The following is a 19283-nucleotide window of genomic DNA, read 5'->3' on the forward strand; positions in this document are numbered from 1 at the left end:
GCAACTCTCTGATCCCTGGGTGACCTGGGGCCCCAGCTGGTGAGTCCAGATGGGGTGGAGAGAGAGCTGGACACAGTCATTCCCAGCCCCATGGAGGTCAGGGTGGGACAGAGAGATCTGGGGGTAGGGCAGGGGGCCAGGGAGGGGCTGAGAGCCAGACCTGGGAGAGGACTTGAAGGATGAGGAAGTGAAGAGAAAAGGAATTCCTGGTAGGAAGACCAGCTCTTGCAAAGGTGCAGAGGTCTGGAAAGCCCTCCTTTGCTTAGAAATCTTGCCTGGCTGTGGCGAAATGTGTGCTTGTTCTGTCTCTTCAATCATATCTGACTCTTTGTGACCCCATGGACCATAGCCTGCCAGATTCCTCTGTCCATGGGATTCTCCAGGCAAGAACACTGGAGTGGGTTGCCATGCCCTCCTCCAGGGCATCTTCCTAACAGCGAGGCTCAGATTGCAGCCAAGGTTCCAGGACCCGTTGAGGGCTCTGCTCTCTTGCAGGAGGAGGGCTTTTGGTGGGGTGGGGAGCTCTCAAACTGGGGAGGGCATGGCCCCTGGTTTACCTCCCAGACTTGGTGCAAGTGGGAGCTAGAAGCTCCATTGAGGATCAGTGACATTGTGAGCATTAATTGAGCACCTACTGTGTACCAGCCTTTGGCCTCATGCTCAGAGATGACAGCACAAGGCTGGAGCAGGCACACAGTGGTTCCACCCACATCACATCCAGATGGCTGGGCCCGCCTCCCAGGCCAGCGGAGGCTCCTATGGTGCACCCAGGAGGGCCTTCACTGCCTTGGTGAACAGCTGGAACAGCTGGGGCTTGCAGGGCCAGGAGCGGACCAGTCGTGTGTGGCAGACCAGCTCGGGTCCACGTCTGGGGTCTCAACGGCACCCGAGGACACTCCTGGCCACTCGGACAGTGCGCAAGGTGGGCGGCCAGGGCATTAAAGTTAACTTCCTTTTAAACAGACTTAATTAGTGTTCTCCAGTCCCACATAAATTAATCGTGGCCGGCCACGGAGGCTGGAGCGCCCGATCGATGGGCCGCTGGACGGCAGTGAGGAATCCTCTAGCTCATCCGTCAAGTCACTCTGGCTGATAACGGCTCACGGCTTTATCTTCTCCAACCAGGCCCAGGCGGCCAGGGGAGTCTGGGCGGGGGTGGCCCCTCTCTGCGTCTCCGTTTCCACATCTGTGAAGTGGGGCGAGGCTCAGATGAGGGGAGGCAGGCAAGGAGCCTGCAAAGGAAGGAGTAAGGTAATAGCAACGCCCCAGTGGGCCATGGGACCATCCTGGGGCTAAGTATCACTTAATTTAATCCTGGTGAAGGGCTACAAGACTCCAGTTTTTGAATGTGTCAGCTGAGGGCAGAAGAGGCCATGTAAACTGGCATCAAGCTCCAGGATGTAGTTTAACCATGTCTCAAGGTGTCTCCTGCTCCAAGGGCTGGGACTTTGGGGGTGGTCACCTGAGAGGCATTGATTATGCACAGGTTGTATTGGGAGAGGGGCAGGGAGGGTTGGAGAATCCCCCAGGAGACCCTGTATCCCAAACTCAGATGAGGAAAGAGGGCACCCCAAGTCTTCTGGAGTCAGTGCTCTTGAATAGGGTGGAGGGATCCTAGGACATGAAGGTGCTGGCAGTTCCTTTGCCCTGCCAAGGCCAAACGGCCAGGTAAGGGTCCCCAGGAGCCCTACATTCCTGCATATCTACACAAAGGTATCATGAAAACCTCCTGGGGCACCAACCCACCCCCCACCCCCTGCACCCTGGGTCTGGGTGGTGGAAACATTATGGTGAGGATGTGGGATGTGGCCTCTTTCCGAGATAAAGACAAACAAATGAATGTCTACTTAGAAAACCATGGAGGGTTCAGGGAGGGCTTCCTGGAAATGGGGGCATTGGGCTGAGACCTGCCCAAAGGGCTGAGGAGGAGGGGTGGCTGAGGGCACATTGCAAATCGCAGGTGGAGACTGTGAGAGGTGTGAAGAGGTTCCAGAAAAACCCTAAACCTGGAGCCGTACTGGAGTTGGGAGGAAGACAGTGAGGTGGGGCATTTGATGAGGGCCTGGCGTTGCAGCTGGAAACTTCCCTGGGGGCTCAGACCGTAAAGTGGTAAAGCATCTGCCTTCAATGCGGGAGACCCAAGTTAGTGGGTGATTCCGATTCGGTCCTCGGGTCGGGAAGATTCTCCTGGAGAAGGAAATAGCAACCCACTCCAGTACTCTTGCCTGGAAAATCCCATGGACGGAGGATCCTGGTAGGCTACAGTCCATGGGGTCGCAAAGAATCGGACACGACTGAGACTTCACTTTTCACTTGACTTTGCAGCACACCTACTTTACGCGGGGCGTGGCCTCTGTGGGCGTGACCGCTATGGGGCGTGGCCTGGCAGGGTCACCCCTGTCTGAGCGCAGAGCTTCGGTAGCAGTATTTCCTGACAGGGGAAGGATTTGGACTAAACTGAGACCCCAGAGACTTGTCTAGAAGTCGGGGAGGCTTGTGGTAGACAGTTGGACACGGGCTGCTAGGCCTGTGGGGTAGAGTGGGGCCCGAGGGAGGAACAGGGTGGGGAGGGGATGGAGCCTAAGGTGTATTGGAGGCTCTGCCTGGGGCCAGGGAGGGCTCCCTAAGGAGAGGACTTTTTTTTCTGGTGGTGAGGCCAGCGCATATGGAATCTTAATTCCCCGACCAGGGATCGAAGGCATGAGCCCTGCAATGGAAGCGCAGACTCCTAACCACTGGACCACTGAGGAAGTACTGCAAGGGAAGGACTTTGAGGAAAGAGAAGGGACTGGCTGGGTGACAAGAAGCCTCGGTTGTGCATGTGTGCATAAGGCCCTGTGGGGGGTACAGCAAAGAAGCTTGCTGTGTGGAGGCAGAGTGGGGGTGGGGAGCTGAAGACCCCTAAAACCAGGGTAGAAAAGTGGGCAGGGCAGTCAAGGATGTGGGTTTTACTGAGAAGGGAGGAAACCAGGAGGAGCTCGGGGGCAGGGGGTGGGGGGGCTTTCATCAGGTGAGGGGCTACAATACACTTGTCTTTTTGGAAATCCTTCTAGTTCCCCGTGGAGGTTGTCCTAGGAAGGAGGAAAGAAGGGTGGAGGTGGGGGACTGAGGTCCAGGCAGGAAACAGGGGTGCCATGACCTGTAGGAGTACAAAGGTGGAGAGAGGTGACCAGATTAGGGTTTGTTCTAAGAGAACGCTCGTTCTAAGAGAATCCCCGAGCAACGCTCCCCGCCCTGGGAGAGGCATGACTTGGGGGAGGGGGGGCTCCCTGTCCCTACCCCTCACAGCCGCCAGAGCACAGACAGAAGGCTTCGATCTCAGTGACTGGGGGCTGCCTGGAATTATTATTCATAAACATATTTCAGGCCCAGCCACTGAGCTGGGATCCCAGCCCTGTGTGTCTGCTGGCCACGTCTGCTGTGCTGTGAACTTGGCCAGGTCTGGAAGCAAGCTGCTTCTCCTGGCCCAGCATCAAACAGCCACCCAGGCAGGCGGGTCCTCCACCTGGCTGGCCTCAATCCATCCTTCTGTGCAGTGGGGCTTCACATGGACTGGCCTGGAAAAGAGGTTGTTAATGGGAGCTTTGCCGGCAGGGGAAGGAGGCTGGGATTGACCCCCTCCCCCCCCGGCCCCCCACATGAGCTCCACCCTGGGGAGACTGCAGACAAAGTCCCAGCCAGGGGAAGGGTCAGCATAGGGAGCCCCCTTCAAGCTTCAGATTCCCCATCTGGATCTGGTTGTTGTTCAGTCACTCAGTCACATCTGACTCTTTGTGACCCCATGGACTGCAACACACCAGGCTTCCCTGTCCTTCATCAACTCCTGGAGTTTGCTCAAACTCATGTCCATTGAGCTGGTGATGCCATTCAACCATCTCATCCTCTGTTGCCCCCTTCTCCTGCCTTCAACCTTTCCTAGCATTAGTCTTTTCCAATGAGCTGGCTCTTTGCATCAGGTGGCCAAAGTCACCAAGCGAACAATACTACTACTAATAATACACGTCTAGTGCAGCTGAGAGGGGCTTCCCAGCAAACCCTGTTACTTGGGTCAACTGCCCTTCCTCTCTGGGCCTGGTGGATAGAGAAAAACGATGCCTTTGAAAAATGATGGTCAAGGTGCAGCTGGTTGAGTGGGGTCCTGGGCAGACACACCCAGTGACAGCCAGCCCTACATCAATGTCCCACCCGACTGGTCTGTTAGGGGCCTGAGGCCAGCCACTGGGCTCTCTGAACCTCAGTTTCTCCCCCTGTGAAATGGGCATGGTTTGTGGCAAGAGGCTGGTTTCTGAAGGTTGGAGCCATGGACTGGGTGTGAGGGAAGAGGTGACCCTTGTAAAATGAGCTCCACCTCCATTAGAACCTCACCTCCTGGAGGGGAGGTCAGGTTCCCTCCCCTGGGTGTGTCCCCAGAACCATTAGGCAGGCAGGCAGGCAGGAAGGGGCTGCTCCTTCCCTTTAGGGGACCAGAGTCTCTTTAAACTCCCTGAATGTACAGTAGGTCTGTGTACCCGTAAGCCTCAGTCTTCCCAGCTCTGAAATGGTCATGCTGACTGGCCTGCCCCGTTTGAGTGGAGCCCTTGGCTCTGTGCTGCACCCCTAGAAGGGCAGGGAGCTCAACTCCTCCCCAGAGCCTGCAGTGGAAGTTTGACGTGCATCAGGCTGGGGCCTGGGGACAGGTCTGGGGGAGGCAATTCTGAGAAAAGGTGGAGACAGTTCTGAGAAACCCCAAGACCCTGAGGGACTTCTTCCCCTTCTCAGAAATGCTCCCCCCACCACGCGGGAAGATGCCTGAGCAGGAGATGCTGGCAGCCAGACGCGGGCAGGGGGCTTGGACCACTGTGGACGCCGGCCCCTGACAGTCCCCCCTCTCCCCCTGCCACTCCCCATCTTCCCCATCTCCAGTCATAACCCCGCACCCAGCCCAGGGTCTCCCACCTCCTGCCTGTCCCCAGGGGGCTGCCATCCTTCCCCTCCAGGTCTTGGACCCACCTCCCCTCGGCCCAGTCCTTCAAGGTTCTGAGCTGATAGCCCTCTGCCCTGCCCTCAGCCCCTTCCTCCCTGGGTCCACTCACTGCTTTGGGCTGACAACCCCGTGAGCCCAGAATCCACATCCACTCAGCACAAATCTGGGACTGCTTCCGCCCTGCCTGTCCTGCCCACTGTCTCTTCCCCATCCTGCAGAGGGAGTGGCGCACTGACCTATAGCCCCTCCTCCCCAGTGTTCCCCGGCTGCCCTGGCCCGGGGTTATGCTAGACTCAGGTGACCCTCCAAAGTTCGACCTCTCTGGGTGCCACCCCCAGGAAGCAGACTCAATCCTGGGCCACCCCTCCACCTTGGTGTCTCGTTGGCAGCCCTAGGGTGGCTGGGTCACCCTGATGTCAGGCTGGGAGTGAACGCCACAGGCTCCAGGCTGACCAGCTTGTTTATTGTGCACAGCTGGGGTCCCTCCCAGGGCCCCCTGGGAGGCGAGATGCTGATTCTTGCCCAAGTACTCACACCTGGGTCCTTATGTCTCCCAGGTGGCCCAGAAGGAAGGTGGGCCTCTGGTGGGCAGTAGTGGTGAGCTGAGATACAAGGGGGGCCTTGCCCTGGTGTTGGGAGAAACTGCTCAGAAAAGGAGGAAGATTCCTTGGTCGGAGAGCCCTCCCCCCATCCTCCCATCCCCATCCCCACCTGAAAACCAGTTCTCCCAGGAATCAGAGCATGTGGGTGGAGGGTGGGAGAGGGATTAGACTCAGCCCACAGCCCGCCACTTAGGTGTTCCTGAGCCCCACTAGAGGGGTTTCTGTGGGGCAACCCTCTCCATTAAGGCTCTGCCCCCTCTCCCCTCAGGATGTTGTGTCCCTAACTTCTGGGCATGCCAGCACCCCCTTGGAAGTTACTGATAGGTCCCTTTAGCTTTTGAAATCCCCAGCCCCCAATTTCTGCCACAGATATCAAAGGTTTCATATAGATCAGAATGGTTCTAAGAAGCAGACAGGGGGAAAAAAAAGAGAAATAAGCTTTGGAGGCAGAGGAACCGGCGTCCTCAGGCACGGTGGGAGAGGAGGGGAGACAGGGCAGTTGAGGTGGGATCTTCCCCAGATCCCTGGGAAGTTACAAAGTCGTCACCCCCTGGCTTTGCGGTCCCACCCCCAGGGCAACCACAGCCTCAGGTTGCCTGGATTTTTTAAAATCGAGGTAAAATTGACTTCAGGTAAAGCTAACTATTTTATACTGAACAATTCACTAGTTTTCAGTCAATTCACAGTGGTGAGCAAACATCACCTCTGGTTCCAGAATATTGCACAACCCCAGAAGAAGGCCGTTCCCATCAGCAGCCACCCCTACCTGCTGCCATCCTAGCCCCTGACGACCACTACTCCTCTGTGTCTGTGGATCGGCCTGTTCTGGACGTTTCCTGTCAGTGGAATCATACCCTGTGTGTCTTTCTGTGTCTGCTTCTTTCACTGAGCATCGTGTTCTGAGGCTCTGTCGACGTGGTAGTGAGTATCAGGGCTTCTCTCCTTTTGACAGCTGAGGGACCCCTCCTGTATATGGAGGGACCACAATTGTTTATCTGTTATCTGCTGATGGTCACTTCTGTTGCTTTCACCTTTGGGTGCTATGAACAAAAGTCCCCAAATTTCTGTTTGAGTCCCTGCCTTCAGTTCTTCTGGGTGTACCCTGGGCAGTGGGACTGCTGGATCTCATGGTAATTCTGTTTCTTTTCAGGAACTACCAAGTTGTTTTCTACAGGGGCTGCCCCATCACAGCTCCTGAATTTCACTTCATCTTCTGGGGAGAAATGGCCACCTGAGAAAGTGGGGCTGTGAAACCAAGAGGGTTGAGGAGGTAGATGCCCAGCTCAGCTCAGCCAGACCATCGTTCAGACCCTCTCACTCCCCCTTTGACCTCAGCTTCCCCATCTGACAAGTGGGCAGATGGGGTCAGACCAGGGCTTCAAATCTTTACATGCAGCAGCAGAACAATGTTTTTTCAGACAATCGCTTTGCAGAAGGCTACCTGGTGGCTCAGAGGGTATAGCATCTGCCTCCAATGCGGAAGACCTGGGTTTGATACCTGGGCCGGGAAGACCCCCTGGAGAAGGAAATGGCAACCCACTTCAGTATTCTTGCCTGGAGAATCGCATGGACAGAGGAGCCTGGCGAGCTATAGTCCATGGGGTCACAGAGAGTTGGACACGATTGCGCGACTAAGACTTTCACACTTTCATTGGTTTGGATGGATGAAAGTGGGGTCATCTACTCCAGGTGGGGCTGCTGCTTGAGGATGTATGAGTTTCCTGTTGTTGCTGTCATACACATTACAAACTTAGCACTTTAAGCCACATGCATTGATTCAGTCCTGGAGGTCAGAACTCTGACATGGGTCTCACAGGCATGGGCAGGGCTGCTTCCTCTGGAGACTCCGAGGGAGCACCGGTTCTGACCTTTTCCAGCTTCTAGAAGTGCCACATCCCTGGCTCGGGGCCCCTCCCTCCATCCTCACTGCCAGCAGCCCAGCATCTCTCTCTACCTCTGACCCTCCCCCATTCCTCTTCTAAGGACCTTGTGATGACACTGGGTCCGCCGGAATCCAGGGTCATCCACATCTCAGGGGCCTTAATTTAATCCCTCATTCAAAGTCCCCTCTGCCCCATGAGGTGACGTGTCCTTAGGGCCTGGTGGTTAGGAGTGGGTGTCTTTGGGGGCCACTATTCAGACCATCACAGAGGACACACCCTGCCCCACATTCAACCTCCCTCATCCTGTGCCTACTTTGCAACCAGGACACCCTCTGAGACTGCAGGAACATTTTGTACCCCCAGGATTAGATGATCTCCAACTTCCTCCCATTACTCATGTACTCAGCAAGCTGTGTACCAGGGCTCTCCAGCAGGGCCAGCTTTGCAGGCAGGAGACCTATGCAGTCTCCCAGGCCTCTACGCTTGGTTTAACGCTCTGCTGCCACCATCTTGAGATTCTTGATCATTTGATCTCTGACCTTATGTTTGGTAACTGACGTCTCTGGGGACCATGGAGCAGGGCATGAGCTCAGGATGCACATACGGACCACTAGCCCCCCAGTTCCTGCTGCCCCGCTTGCACCACCAGCCTCTGCAGCATTGGCAGAATATTTTCATATCCAGAAGAGAACACCTAGTGTGAAGTGAAAACACCCAGGTTTGGGGCTGTTTCATCTGTTCTGATGAGAACAAAACATTCATGCACAGTCTGTGAAATCCAGTGTGTCTTTGATGTCTTGAGTGTGGTATCTGTAGGTGTGATTCTGCACCTACAGGACACACAATCTGGTATCTATGTGTACGACCCGTGTTGCACACAATATATGGTCATGTTCCTGTTGACCATTCAAACCTGTAATTTTTCTTTACTTAAAAGACACTGACAAGCCACCAAGATTTACTGTATAGTACAGGGAACTATAGTCAATATCTTGTAACAACCTATAATGGAAAATAATTTCAAAAACAATATGCATATATGTATAACTGAATTACCTTGCTGCGCACCTGAAACACTATAAGTCAATTATACTTGAATAAGACATATATGTTAAGAAAAAACAAAAATTAAGTAATTATGGATATATTTTTTAAAAAGACACTGAATCGCAAGTGGAAAAAACCATGACAAGTAGAGATAGAGAGAGAGAGACCGAGGGAGAAAGGAGAAAGCTATGCGTTTTAGCACCTTGAGCAACACTTGATTTCTTGCTTTCAGAACGGTGGTCCTGCATTTTCATTTTGCAGCAAAGCCCCACCCGTTATGTTTTGGGTCCTGCATTCTGGGCCCTGGAGACGGCTGTGAACAGACGGGCATCTAGTGGGAGGGACACTCAAGGAATAAGTGAACATTTCCAATGTAAGTTAGACAAGATAGTGATAGGAGTTGGGGAGGAGAATGGGGAGGAAAGGGAACTGTGGTTATGTATGCGTTACATCTGTGAAATGCCTACTGTGTATTAGTGCTGACGGTAATTTGATTCCAAGCTGTCTGATTAAAAGAGGGTCCCACTTCATTCTCCCAGCCCAGCTGCCCTGCAAGTGTCTCCATGGTGCCAAGCACACAGCCTTCTATTTTCTCAGCAACAGAGGAAAGGATTCCTCCTTACTACCTCTAACTGAAAAATCCCAGTGAAGGACTTTTATTGGCCAGTTTGGGTCACATGCCCATTTCTGGACCAATCAGCACAGTCATGAGGAGGAGACACTACGCAATTGGCTGGCTCCCGTGAAGTACTCCCACTAGCCAAGACATGGTTTTAGAAGGTTCCCTGATATTGGGAGGAAACAAGCCTGGACACAGATATTTTTAGGCCCAGGTGGTAAGGGCAGGGGTGAGGGAGGCCAGAAGAGAAGGTATGATCAAAAGCTATAATGGGGACCCAGATGAGGATTCACAAAGGACGGGGCACTGGAGCTGGGGCTTTGAGGAAAGAGTCAGAATTTGCCTGGTGATGAAAGTGGAGGGCAGAGGAAATACCATCAGTGAGAAAGAAAGCATGGCTATAAAAGGTGGCAGTGATGGAGGCGGGCTGAAGAGTCTTCCAAGCCAAGTCAGAAGAGTGGGACCTTTGCCCCACCAATGACAAGGCAAAGAAAATGCTTAGATCCAGGGTCTAAACTGGATCTGTGAGTGAGAAAGAGCCCCCTGAGGTCAGTGTTGGCAGTGGTCTAGACCAAAAATCAGCAAACTATGGCCCGAATGCCAAATGTGGCCCTTGGCCTGTTTCAGTAAAGTTTTGTTGGCACACAGCTGTGCCCACTCATTTCTACATCCCCTATGGTGCTTTCACTACCAGAGTACAGCTGAGCTGTCCTGACAGAGACCGGCTGACCCGAGAGCTGAACTTATTTACTCTTGGCCCTTTGCAGCCTTATGCAGAGGCGTGAGAGCAGCGTTAGGGGGCCCAGGAAGAGGTGAGGCTGTGGGGAAACTGAAGGGCGGCCCTTCCCAGGGAGATCAGGAGGCAGGACGGAGGACGTGGGAAGGCCTGAACGTGGAGGTGGAGGAGGCTGAGTGGACAGTGTCTTTAGCTGGGAGGTGGGTGGCCTGCTGGGCCATCGGTGATGGGGACACAGGAAGGACCCTGAGGCTAGTGAAGCTGGCTGAATTGGGGGCCTGGGGCAGTGGAGTTGGCTCTCAGGGGAGGAATGCAGTGGCCCATGGGCCTAGAACCTTCCATGGGGCCCAGAAGGCTTGTTCCCCAGTGGGCCCCGTGGCCCTGTGGGCTGTCTTCAAAGGGGCCCCTGTGTTGCCAGAGGTCATCTGGTGACTGAAGAACAGAAAAAGGCCCCCCAGCCGGAAGTCCTGAGGGTTTGGAGCTGCGCTGCCCACAAGGCAGTCATCCATCACGTGTGAAAGTCCTCCTGGTGGCCTCCTGGCTCGTCTAGAGGGAACTGCAGAGTCAGGAAAGTTTTCCCTGAGAGGAAGCCCCGGAGCCACTGTCCAGGGCATTTCTGGGGTATGTGGAGACACTGTAAGTGACCAGGGGAGAGCTGTCCACACTGTGAGGGGCAAGTGTGGCCTGGTGACTGAGTCGAGCTCAGATAGAGCTGCTGAGGACAACCAGAGGCCTGAGGGCTTCATCCCACACAGAATGGGGCCCTTGAGCCTGCATGAAAGGCCCGTTGGCCAAGAGAGCACCCTGTGCAGGCCTATGACTCTGGCGCTGGGTTGGGCCCCTGTGGCCTCCCGTGCTCCCCGGGCCCCCGCCTGGCACAGACCCCGGTGTTCTGAGGATGTCCGGAAGGATGGGCCGTGGGGAAGGCCAGGCGATCAATAGCTCCATCAACGGCGGGGGAGGGAGGAAGCCAGGCCCTGGGCGGCTGCCTGCTGTCCCCCACCCCACCCTCCAGGAAGGCGGATAAAACTCAGGGACCCTCTTGAGCGAAGCCGGGCACCAGCCTGCCACCCGGCACCCCTATCTGCCGCGGAAGGACCCAGTTCCTGAATTGCTTGGATGGGCTGCATCGCAGGCCTCCACCGAAGCCTTTAATAGCCTGGGCCTAATGTTTTATTGTTGGTTTTAAAAGTGTAATTAGTTCAAGTGTAAACAGAAAAAACCTGCTTAATTAAGAATTTTTAAACAGGGGCATAAAAGCACTGGCGGAAACACTGTGAACCCCTAACTGCTTTCATAAAATCGATCGAGAAGAGGCTCCGAGCGCACGGGCCGGGCGGGGCGGGGGCGCGGGGGGCTGTGGGCGAGCCTCCGGACTGATGCCTTTCACCCGACCAGGCGCAGGCCCCAGGGACCTGCTGGTTTACGATCGGGGTCTGGGGACCCGTACCTAATGATTTTTATGCATTAGTGGAGATGAGAGTTGGCTAAGACCAGACTGTTTAAGAAGCCTTTATGGGTGTCTTAGAGCCAAGTCCCCTGACCCCAGGGCCGCCTGGGTGGTGAGAACCCCCACCCCCACCATGGAGGCCCTCCTCCTGACCCCTGCTTGGGCTGGTGGCCAGTCATCCTCTCCTCGTGGACCACACACACAGTACAGTGGACGGGGGAGCTTGGTGGTCACTGGCTCACCTCTCGGCCTATCGGGCCAGTCCCCTGCAGGTATGGACACCTGCCCTCCGCGTCAAGTGCGTGAGCTTACCGTGGGATGCTGGCAGCGCCTGCCTTCCACAGGGGCGGGAGGTGTCCACAGAGGCGCTTTGGGCTTGAAAGGAGCCAGGGTTCAAGGCGAGATCATCTGGACCTGGCTGCTGGGAAGGGGCTGGGTGGGACTGTCACCCTTCACCCAGAGGCTATACTGGCCCCAGGCTGGGCCCGGCACCTCGCCCAGTCCCAGAGTTTGTCTGCTTGAGCATCACATTTGAGAAGCAGGGGGGAATTCCAGGAAGCCAAGTAGTTGATGGCACCATGCAGGGGTATAGACTGGAGCCTGTGGGCAGGGATCCTCAAGGTCCCGGGACCAGCCTGGCAGGGCATGGAGTGCAGGCTGTGGTCAGCCCCAGTGCTCTCTCTGTGAAGGGGTCCCCTTCTCCCTCACCCTCTCCCCCACAGCGACTTTCTGAGAATAAGAATATGCAGTGATAGCAAAGTGGTTGGCAGGTCTAGGTTGGGATCTGGTACCCACTTCCAGTCTCGGAGCCTTGGATGTGGAGAGGGGTTGGTGGTCTTCGTCACCTTTGTGCCCTGAGACCCTCCTTGGTCTGCCCAGTCTTGCTCCCCAGAGATGGTGATGGGGGATCAGAGCCAGCCAGAGCCGAAGGCCTCGCTTGTCAGGAGGTGCTCGGATTCTGCTGCTACTGTGGCTCCAATCCATGTGGCCAGAATACTGCCCCACTAGACTGGCCTGGAGACCGAGGCTGACCCAGCCCTATGTGACCCAGGAGTCAGATCCAGTGATTCCTGGCCTTGATGCCTGAGCTTGGATCTGCTGAACCACATGGAGACTGCCTGGGAGGGCTCAGAAGGAGAACCTCCCTTTCCGGAACAGAGAGGCCACCTGCAGGAGGCCTGGGCTCCATGTCTCTGGAATCTGGGCAGGAAGGGGCCCTACGGACACCTCTCAGGTGATCAGAGAGGCTGAGATGGTCGCCTAAAGCAGCCCAGCGGCTTGGGGTTGGGCAACCGAGTATCTTGGGGCCTCTCTTCGTGAAGGACAGGGACCAGATGGGTCCCCTTTGACCTCCTGCCCGCCTGCCCAGTAGTATTGGGGGTGTCTGGGCTGAGCCCATCAGTCTAGGCTGTACACCGTGTGCATCATAACGATATTGATACACGGAGGGAGGCCGGGGCCTAGCACGGAGGCTGCCGCCCGGGGCCTGCCTGCTCACAGCTGCAGCCACAAAGGCAGATCAATAACTGGCGAGGCAGACAGACTGGGGATTTCTCTCCTCTAATTGGGAGGTGTCAGCGGGGGGAGAGGGGGCAGTGCCCAGATGTGCAGGCGTGGCTGGCCCCCCTGTGGCCAGCGCTCAGGGCCTTAGCCCCGTTCGGCAGCTCTCTCATTCATGAGTCTATCTCTGTCTCTCTCCCCATATCTCTGAGTTTCTTTGTCTTCTGTGTCTTCACATCTCTTTATCTCTCCTTTCCTGTTGGTCTCTGCTTCTCTAGGTAAGTCTTTGTGGGTCTCTTGTCTCTCTTTTATTTTTAAATATTTATGTATTTATTTTTATTTGTTGGCCATATAGCATGTGGGACCTTAGTTCCCTGACCAGGGATTGAACCCGCACCCCCTGAATTGAAAGTGCAGCATCTTGGCCACCTGACCACCAGGGAGGTCCTTCTCGTCTCTCTTTTAATCTTCATTTCTCCGTCTGTCTCTGTCCCTCTCAGTGTCTGTCTCTCCTTGTCCCTCTCTGTCTCTCAATCTCTGTCCTTCTTTGTATCTCTTTCTCTTTCTCCCTTTCAGCATCTAAACTAGAATCTGAAATCTCTCCCAGAAAGCACACTCAGGAGCCCTAGTCCAGGTTGGGGTGAGTCAGGCTCACCTCCCCATGGACCCGGGCCCCCCACTCTGGCCCTGGTTGAATGTCCTTCGTCTGCAGAGAGTTTGTTCAAGTTTGAACAAGTTCCCCTCCTGTAAGAGCCATGATATCTCCATGGGAAAAATCCCATTCTGGCCGTGATCTGCACTCCTGGCGATCATCATGGGGCCTGGTACATCATGCCCCATCTGTTTGGACCCTTGTTCTTTACAAGGTGGGGATCTGTGCTACAGATGAGCAGACTCATCAGCTCCCCATCCTTTCCCCACCTTGTGCATGTTTGAATCTTCCTCTTAGTGGGGCCCTGACTGAGTTCTCAACCCTTTGGAACCTCAGGGCTCTGTCTGCAAAGTGGAGGTGAATTTCAGAAAATGACTCCCATTTCCTGTGATGAGCAGGGCTCCCTCAGCAGGCAGATGCTTGTGGCTGTGAGGAACAGGAAGCTGGATTCCAGGGGCACCAATAATAGAACTGTGGACTGAATCTACAGGCTGAAAGTCAAAGAGGGCAGTTGCAGATAAGGCTTGATCCAGCAGTACAACTTGGTTACCAAAATCCCAAAGATGACGGCCAGAAGCCTCTTCCCTCCTTCAAGCTCAGTGGGAGAGAGACAGAGAAAAAGGAAAGGAGAGAGGGAAAGGGTGGGAGGCACATCCTTCATGGTCCCTGAAGCATTTCAAGGCTTGGATTGAATCATTTAAGTCACAAGACCACCCAGCCTTAATCCCCGGGGATGGAAGTAGGGGCTACTGAAAAGGGAGAAGGACGATACAAATGTGAGCAGCCAATGCTGGTGCATAGAACTTCTTCTTTCTCTGGGAGAGGGTGGGGGAGTCGAGGAAGGTGCAGCAGATGCTTGTGCAGCTGGGGTTAACCCGGCCCACAGGTCAAACCCATCAGTGGTCAACTCCAACTTCTTTCCACCTCCAGCTCCAGTGCCCCCACCTCCAGACAGCCTTCCTTGACTGCCCCTCCCTGAATTTCCCCAGATTTAAACCCTGCTTCTGGCCTGGCCCTGAGCTGTGCTTCTCCAGCTCTGTCCTTGCCCCTTATGGCCATGGGTCTCATGGCCTCTCTGCCCCTCTGCCCATATTGTCTACATGTCATTCTAATAAATCCCGCCTCCCTCTGCTGCCCCTGCCCAAACTCAGTTTCCCCTCCTGTAGGAGTATCTTGGGGCTTTTCGGGTGGCACTAGTGGTAAAGAACCCGCCTGCCAATGCAGGAGACATAAGAGATATGGGTCTGATCCCTGGGTTGGGAAGATCCCCTGGAGGAGGGTATGGCAACCCACTCCAGTATTCTTGCCTGGAGAATCCCATGGACAGAAGACCTGATGGGCTACAGTCCACGGGGTCACAAAGAGTCGGACATGACTGAAGCAACTTATCACAGCACAGCACAGAGGAGTATCTTGATCAGGGGAGGGTCTGGGAAGTGGAACAGGAGTGCTGTCAGCCAGCGTCTCAGCTAAGGAGGGAAAAAAACACAAATCTCTGGTGAGATTTGAATTTCAGAAAAGCAGCAAATACATTTTTTGTGCACATTTTAATACACACTCTTGCCTGCAGGCATGTCCTGGCTGCAGGGGACCACAGGGGCTGTGCCTTCCAGCTCCCCACACGCTGGGGTGGGTGCGGGGAGGCCTCCCCCAGGGCATCTGAGGATGGGGGCCTGGATCCCCGCAGTCGTCATCAGCACTCTGCACCCAAGACCCACTTATACTAAATAGTCACTGTTCAGCAGAACTCACATGTGACTGGGTCTCCTGATTTTATCTGGGGACCCTGGTTCAGAGGACAGGCTCTGCAGGGCCTGGCTGACCTCCAGAGCATTTATTAAGCACCTACTGTGGGGCTTAGACAGCCCCCTCAGAGATGGGGGCTGGGCTGAGAGACCCGAGGAACCAGTTCCTTGGGGATAGTGTGACCGGGCCTCTGGAAGCCCCCAACCCAGCCAGGCCTGGCCACTGCATCCCTCCCAAGGCTCGATCGCGCAGATCAATGCCTTCCCTCACGGTGTGGTGTTCGCAGGAGCTGCAGCCCTGATCGAAGCAGGCAGGGAAGGGGACGGGGAGGGCGGAGAGCAGTGGAGTGGGATGGGGGATGGACCAAGCCCGTGGACATGTGTGTGTGCCCGTTACATGTGCGCAGCTGAGGGTGCACATGTGCCCACATAGAGCATCAGTGTGTCTGCTGGCCAGTGGCTGGTGTACACATCCAGCCAGCCTGTGCCCCGGTGTGGATGTTGGTGTGGTCTGTGTAGACACATGTGAACACTTGCATGCATGTGGTGGACCCTCTGACCTTGTCTTCTGTGCTGGTAGCCTGGCTGTGTTGAAGAGGTCCCCCAGGGCCACGGGTGGTGAGGGTTAGCAGGGACCCTCAGGAAGCCAGAGTCAGAGGTGTCAAGTGTCCTGGGTTGACGGCTCTCCCAGGGCTTCCTGCCTTGGCTGCCCAAGTGTGGACATCAAGATGGTGGTTCCAGGTGTCCACCTCCTCTTTCCAGCTAGACAGGAGAGGATGAGACCACCAGGTCCTCTGGGCAGACACTTGGCCACCATCCCTCTAAAGCCATGTCATAAATTCCCAGTGTGGGAGGGCCGGGGGTCTGGGGGGATCCAGAGACAGAGACAGAAGCAGAGAGAAGGGGCAGGGGTGGGGGACAGAAAGGCACTGAGAGACACACAGAGAGTGGCAGTTCACACACTCTCTCTCTCTCTCTCTCTCTCTCTGTGTCAACTTGACTCCCCCAGGCCCGCAGGATAACAGATCCTTACACAGAAACAGGACTAAATGAGGAAGCCCCCTGCGGCACTCGCTGCTAGGGTGATCTGAAGGGCAGAGCTTTCTCCTTCCTTCAGAGGCCCTGGCTGGCATGCTGGCCTGCAGAGCTGGGGGGTCAACATCCCCAAAGCTGGTGGATGGACCTCACCACGGGTGGTCTGCCCAGAAGTTTCCCTTCTGCTCACAGCAGCTGGAGGGACTGACATGCCAACTAGCTTGTGCCTCTCTCCTGCTAAGACCCTCACTGACTCCCTATTGCTCTTATGATCAGATGCAGACTCCTCAAGGTGGCCATGCCAGAGGTGGGTCCTGCTGTCCATCCCCATTTCAGAGAGATAAATGCTGAGGCTTGGAATGGAAAAGGGACTCAGCCAAACTTCTGAGTTCTGGCTCAGCTGGGAGAGGAACAGAAGCAGTGGCTGGGCCTGAAATGGTACGAGAGAGAGGTTGGACATGAGACAGGAGCCCGAAATGGGGAAGGACCTGCTCAGTCTCCAGAACACAAATGCAGTACCCATAATATCCCAACATGAACACACAGGCATGTTTGTCCAAAAGAGACTCACTCAGGTCCTAGTGACTCTTAGTCACCAACAATTATGACAAAATTCCAGTTCTTGTTTCCAGGCTGCGAGTTCAAGGGGAGATGCATCTGCATGTGCTGAGAAGTAACAGTGAGGGAAGAGGCAAACAGTGTAGACCCAAAGTCAACAAGTGAGGTTCCATACTTAGGGGCTATTAAGTGCAGAAATCAAAAGTACTGCAAAGACCAGCCATCACTCCAGAAAAGCAACCTTCATCTGGACCCCCATTTGCCCAGAAGTCACAATCCATTCCTCAGCTCTGTTTCAACAGAACGTCAAATCTGTGATATAGTTCTTTTTCTTTCCTTTTTTTTTTTTTGGCCATATTGCATGGCTTGCAGGATTTCAGTTCACTGACCAGAGCTGGAACCTGGGCCCTGGCAGTGAAAGCTCTGAATCCTAACCACTGGCCACCAGGAAACTCCCTGAGATATTGTTTCATATATTAAAATAACGTAGGATTTATTTTCATTTGTTATTCAGTCATTCAGTCCTGTTCCACTCTTTGTGACCCCATGGACTGCAGCATGCCAGGCTTCTCTGTCCTTCACTATCTCCTGGAGTTTGCTCAAACTCATGGCCATTGAGTTGGTGATGCCATCCAACCAGCTCATCCTCTGTTGTCCCCTTCTCCTGCCTTCAATGTTTCCCAGCATTGGAGTCTTTTCCAGTGAGTCAGCTCTTTGCATCAGGTGGCCAAAGTATTGGAGCTTCACCTTCAGCATCAGTCCTTCCAGTGAATATTCAGGATTGATTTCCTTTAGGATTGACTGGTTTGATCTCCTTGCAGCCCAAGGAACTCTCAAGAGTCTTCTCCAGCACCACAGTTCAAAGGCATCAATTTTTCGGTGCTCAATCACTTAAGACAATCCTGATAAAAGGGAGAGAAAATGAAAGAAAAGTTGCCTTGTCCATCTGTCACAGGTTGAATATAGCATTGCCGACCCCCACCCAAATTTATGTTCACTGCAACCTCAGAATGGGACCTTCTTTGGAAATAGGGTCTTTGCAGATGTAATGAGTTAGAGCCTTGAGATGCTTTCCAGACCTGACTGAGGAAGTGCCGTCATGGGGTTGACATTCACCATAACAAGGACCAAAAGATTTGTTGCAAGGAGCCCAAGAGCTAGGATGTCTATCAAAGGCTGCTGGTCAAGCTGAACAGGTTTCTGGCCAGACAAAGCACCTCCATTTTCAGTCAAGTTGTACCGAAGAGATTGTTTGTGAACTGCACCAGCCGTCTACCTTTTCCAGATGATAGAGAAGATGAAGTTTCTGGGAGGGACAGGTAAAACAGCTGTGGTCGTGGGGGCTGTAACCAATGGTGTGTGTGTCTAGGAGGTGCCCAAGCTGAAAGTGTGAGCTCTGTGCCCAGAGTTGCATCCTCAAAGCCGGGGCAAGATCCTCACCTTTGGCCAGCTGGCCATGGACTCCCCCAGGGGCTGTGGTCCTGTCTTCCTCTCTGGTCCTCTCCAGGGCTGAGACGTGTACAGGCATTTCAGCAAGGCCCCAGGAACACCGCATAGACACACCAAACCCTCTATACACTCCAAGGGCCAGAAACTCGAGCACTCCGGAGGCTGATGATCCAGTCTCGGCTACGCAAGCTAACCCCAGATTCTACCTTGTTATTGAACAGGTTTGTGATGCTAAAAAAAAGGAAGAATCTTGAGATGACATTCTGGATTTAGGGTGTGACAGAAAAAGACAAAGAAACATACAAGGAATAAGGTGATGTGAAGAGGAGGAGCAGAGACTGGAGTTATGTGGCCACAAGACAAGGGCTGCCAGCAACACCAGGAGCTGAGGAAAGAGGCTGGGTTTTTCCTGCAGAACTTCCAAAAGGAATCAGCCCTCTGACACCAGGATCTCGGATTCAGGCCTCCAGAACAGACAGAGAATCAATAGTGTTGCTTTAAGCCACCCAGTTTGTGCGACTTTTGTCACATGAACCCGGGAACACTCACACCTCTTCCTACTGCTGTAGCATCTGCCCTGAAACATTTGTGTGTGACCTTTCACCCTTTTTCCTGTTGATGGGAATCTTTTCTTCCTGTGTGTAGTTCATCCAAGACACTCCTCTCTTGCCAGTTTACAAGAGTATGTGAATGTTTTCCTAAGTAAATACTCAGTAGTCGTCACCTTAAATACTGGGACACAGATATATCATCATATATTTATTCATTAAAGATTTATTTATTTTTGGCTGTGTTGGGTCTTTGTTGCTGCAGGTGAGTTTTCTCTAGTTTCAGCAACTTGGGGCTACTCTCTGGTTGCACTGTATGGGCTTGTCATTGCAGTGGCTTCTCCTGTTGGGAAGCATGGGGTCAGTAGTTGTGGTGCACGGGTTTAATTGCTCCTCTGCATATGGAATCTTCCTGAAGCAGGGATCAAACCTGTGTCCCCTGCATTGGCAGGTGGATTCTTAACCACTGGACCACCAGGGAAGCCCTATCATCATT

General features: G+C 54.2%; 1 pseudogene; it reads left to right on the forward strand.

The window, feature by feature from the left end:
* Window positions 1–721: 721 nt before the first annotated feature.
* LOC136158154 (large ribosomal subunit protein eL18 pseudogene) lies at window positions 722–18405 on the forward strand (annotated as a pseudogene).
* The last annotated feature ends 878 nt before the right edge of the window (window positions 18406–19283 follow it).

The sequence above is a fragment of the Muntiacus reevesi genome, chromosome 1 (assembly GCF_963930625.1).
Source record: "Muntiacus reevesi chromosome 1, mMunRee1.1, whole genome shotgun sequence".
NCBI classification, from domain to species: domain Eukaryota; kingdom Metazoa; phylum Chordata; class Mammalia; order Artiodactyla; family Cervidae; genus Muntiacus; species Muntiacus reevesi.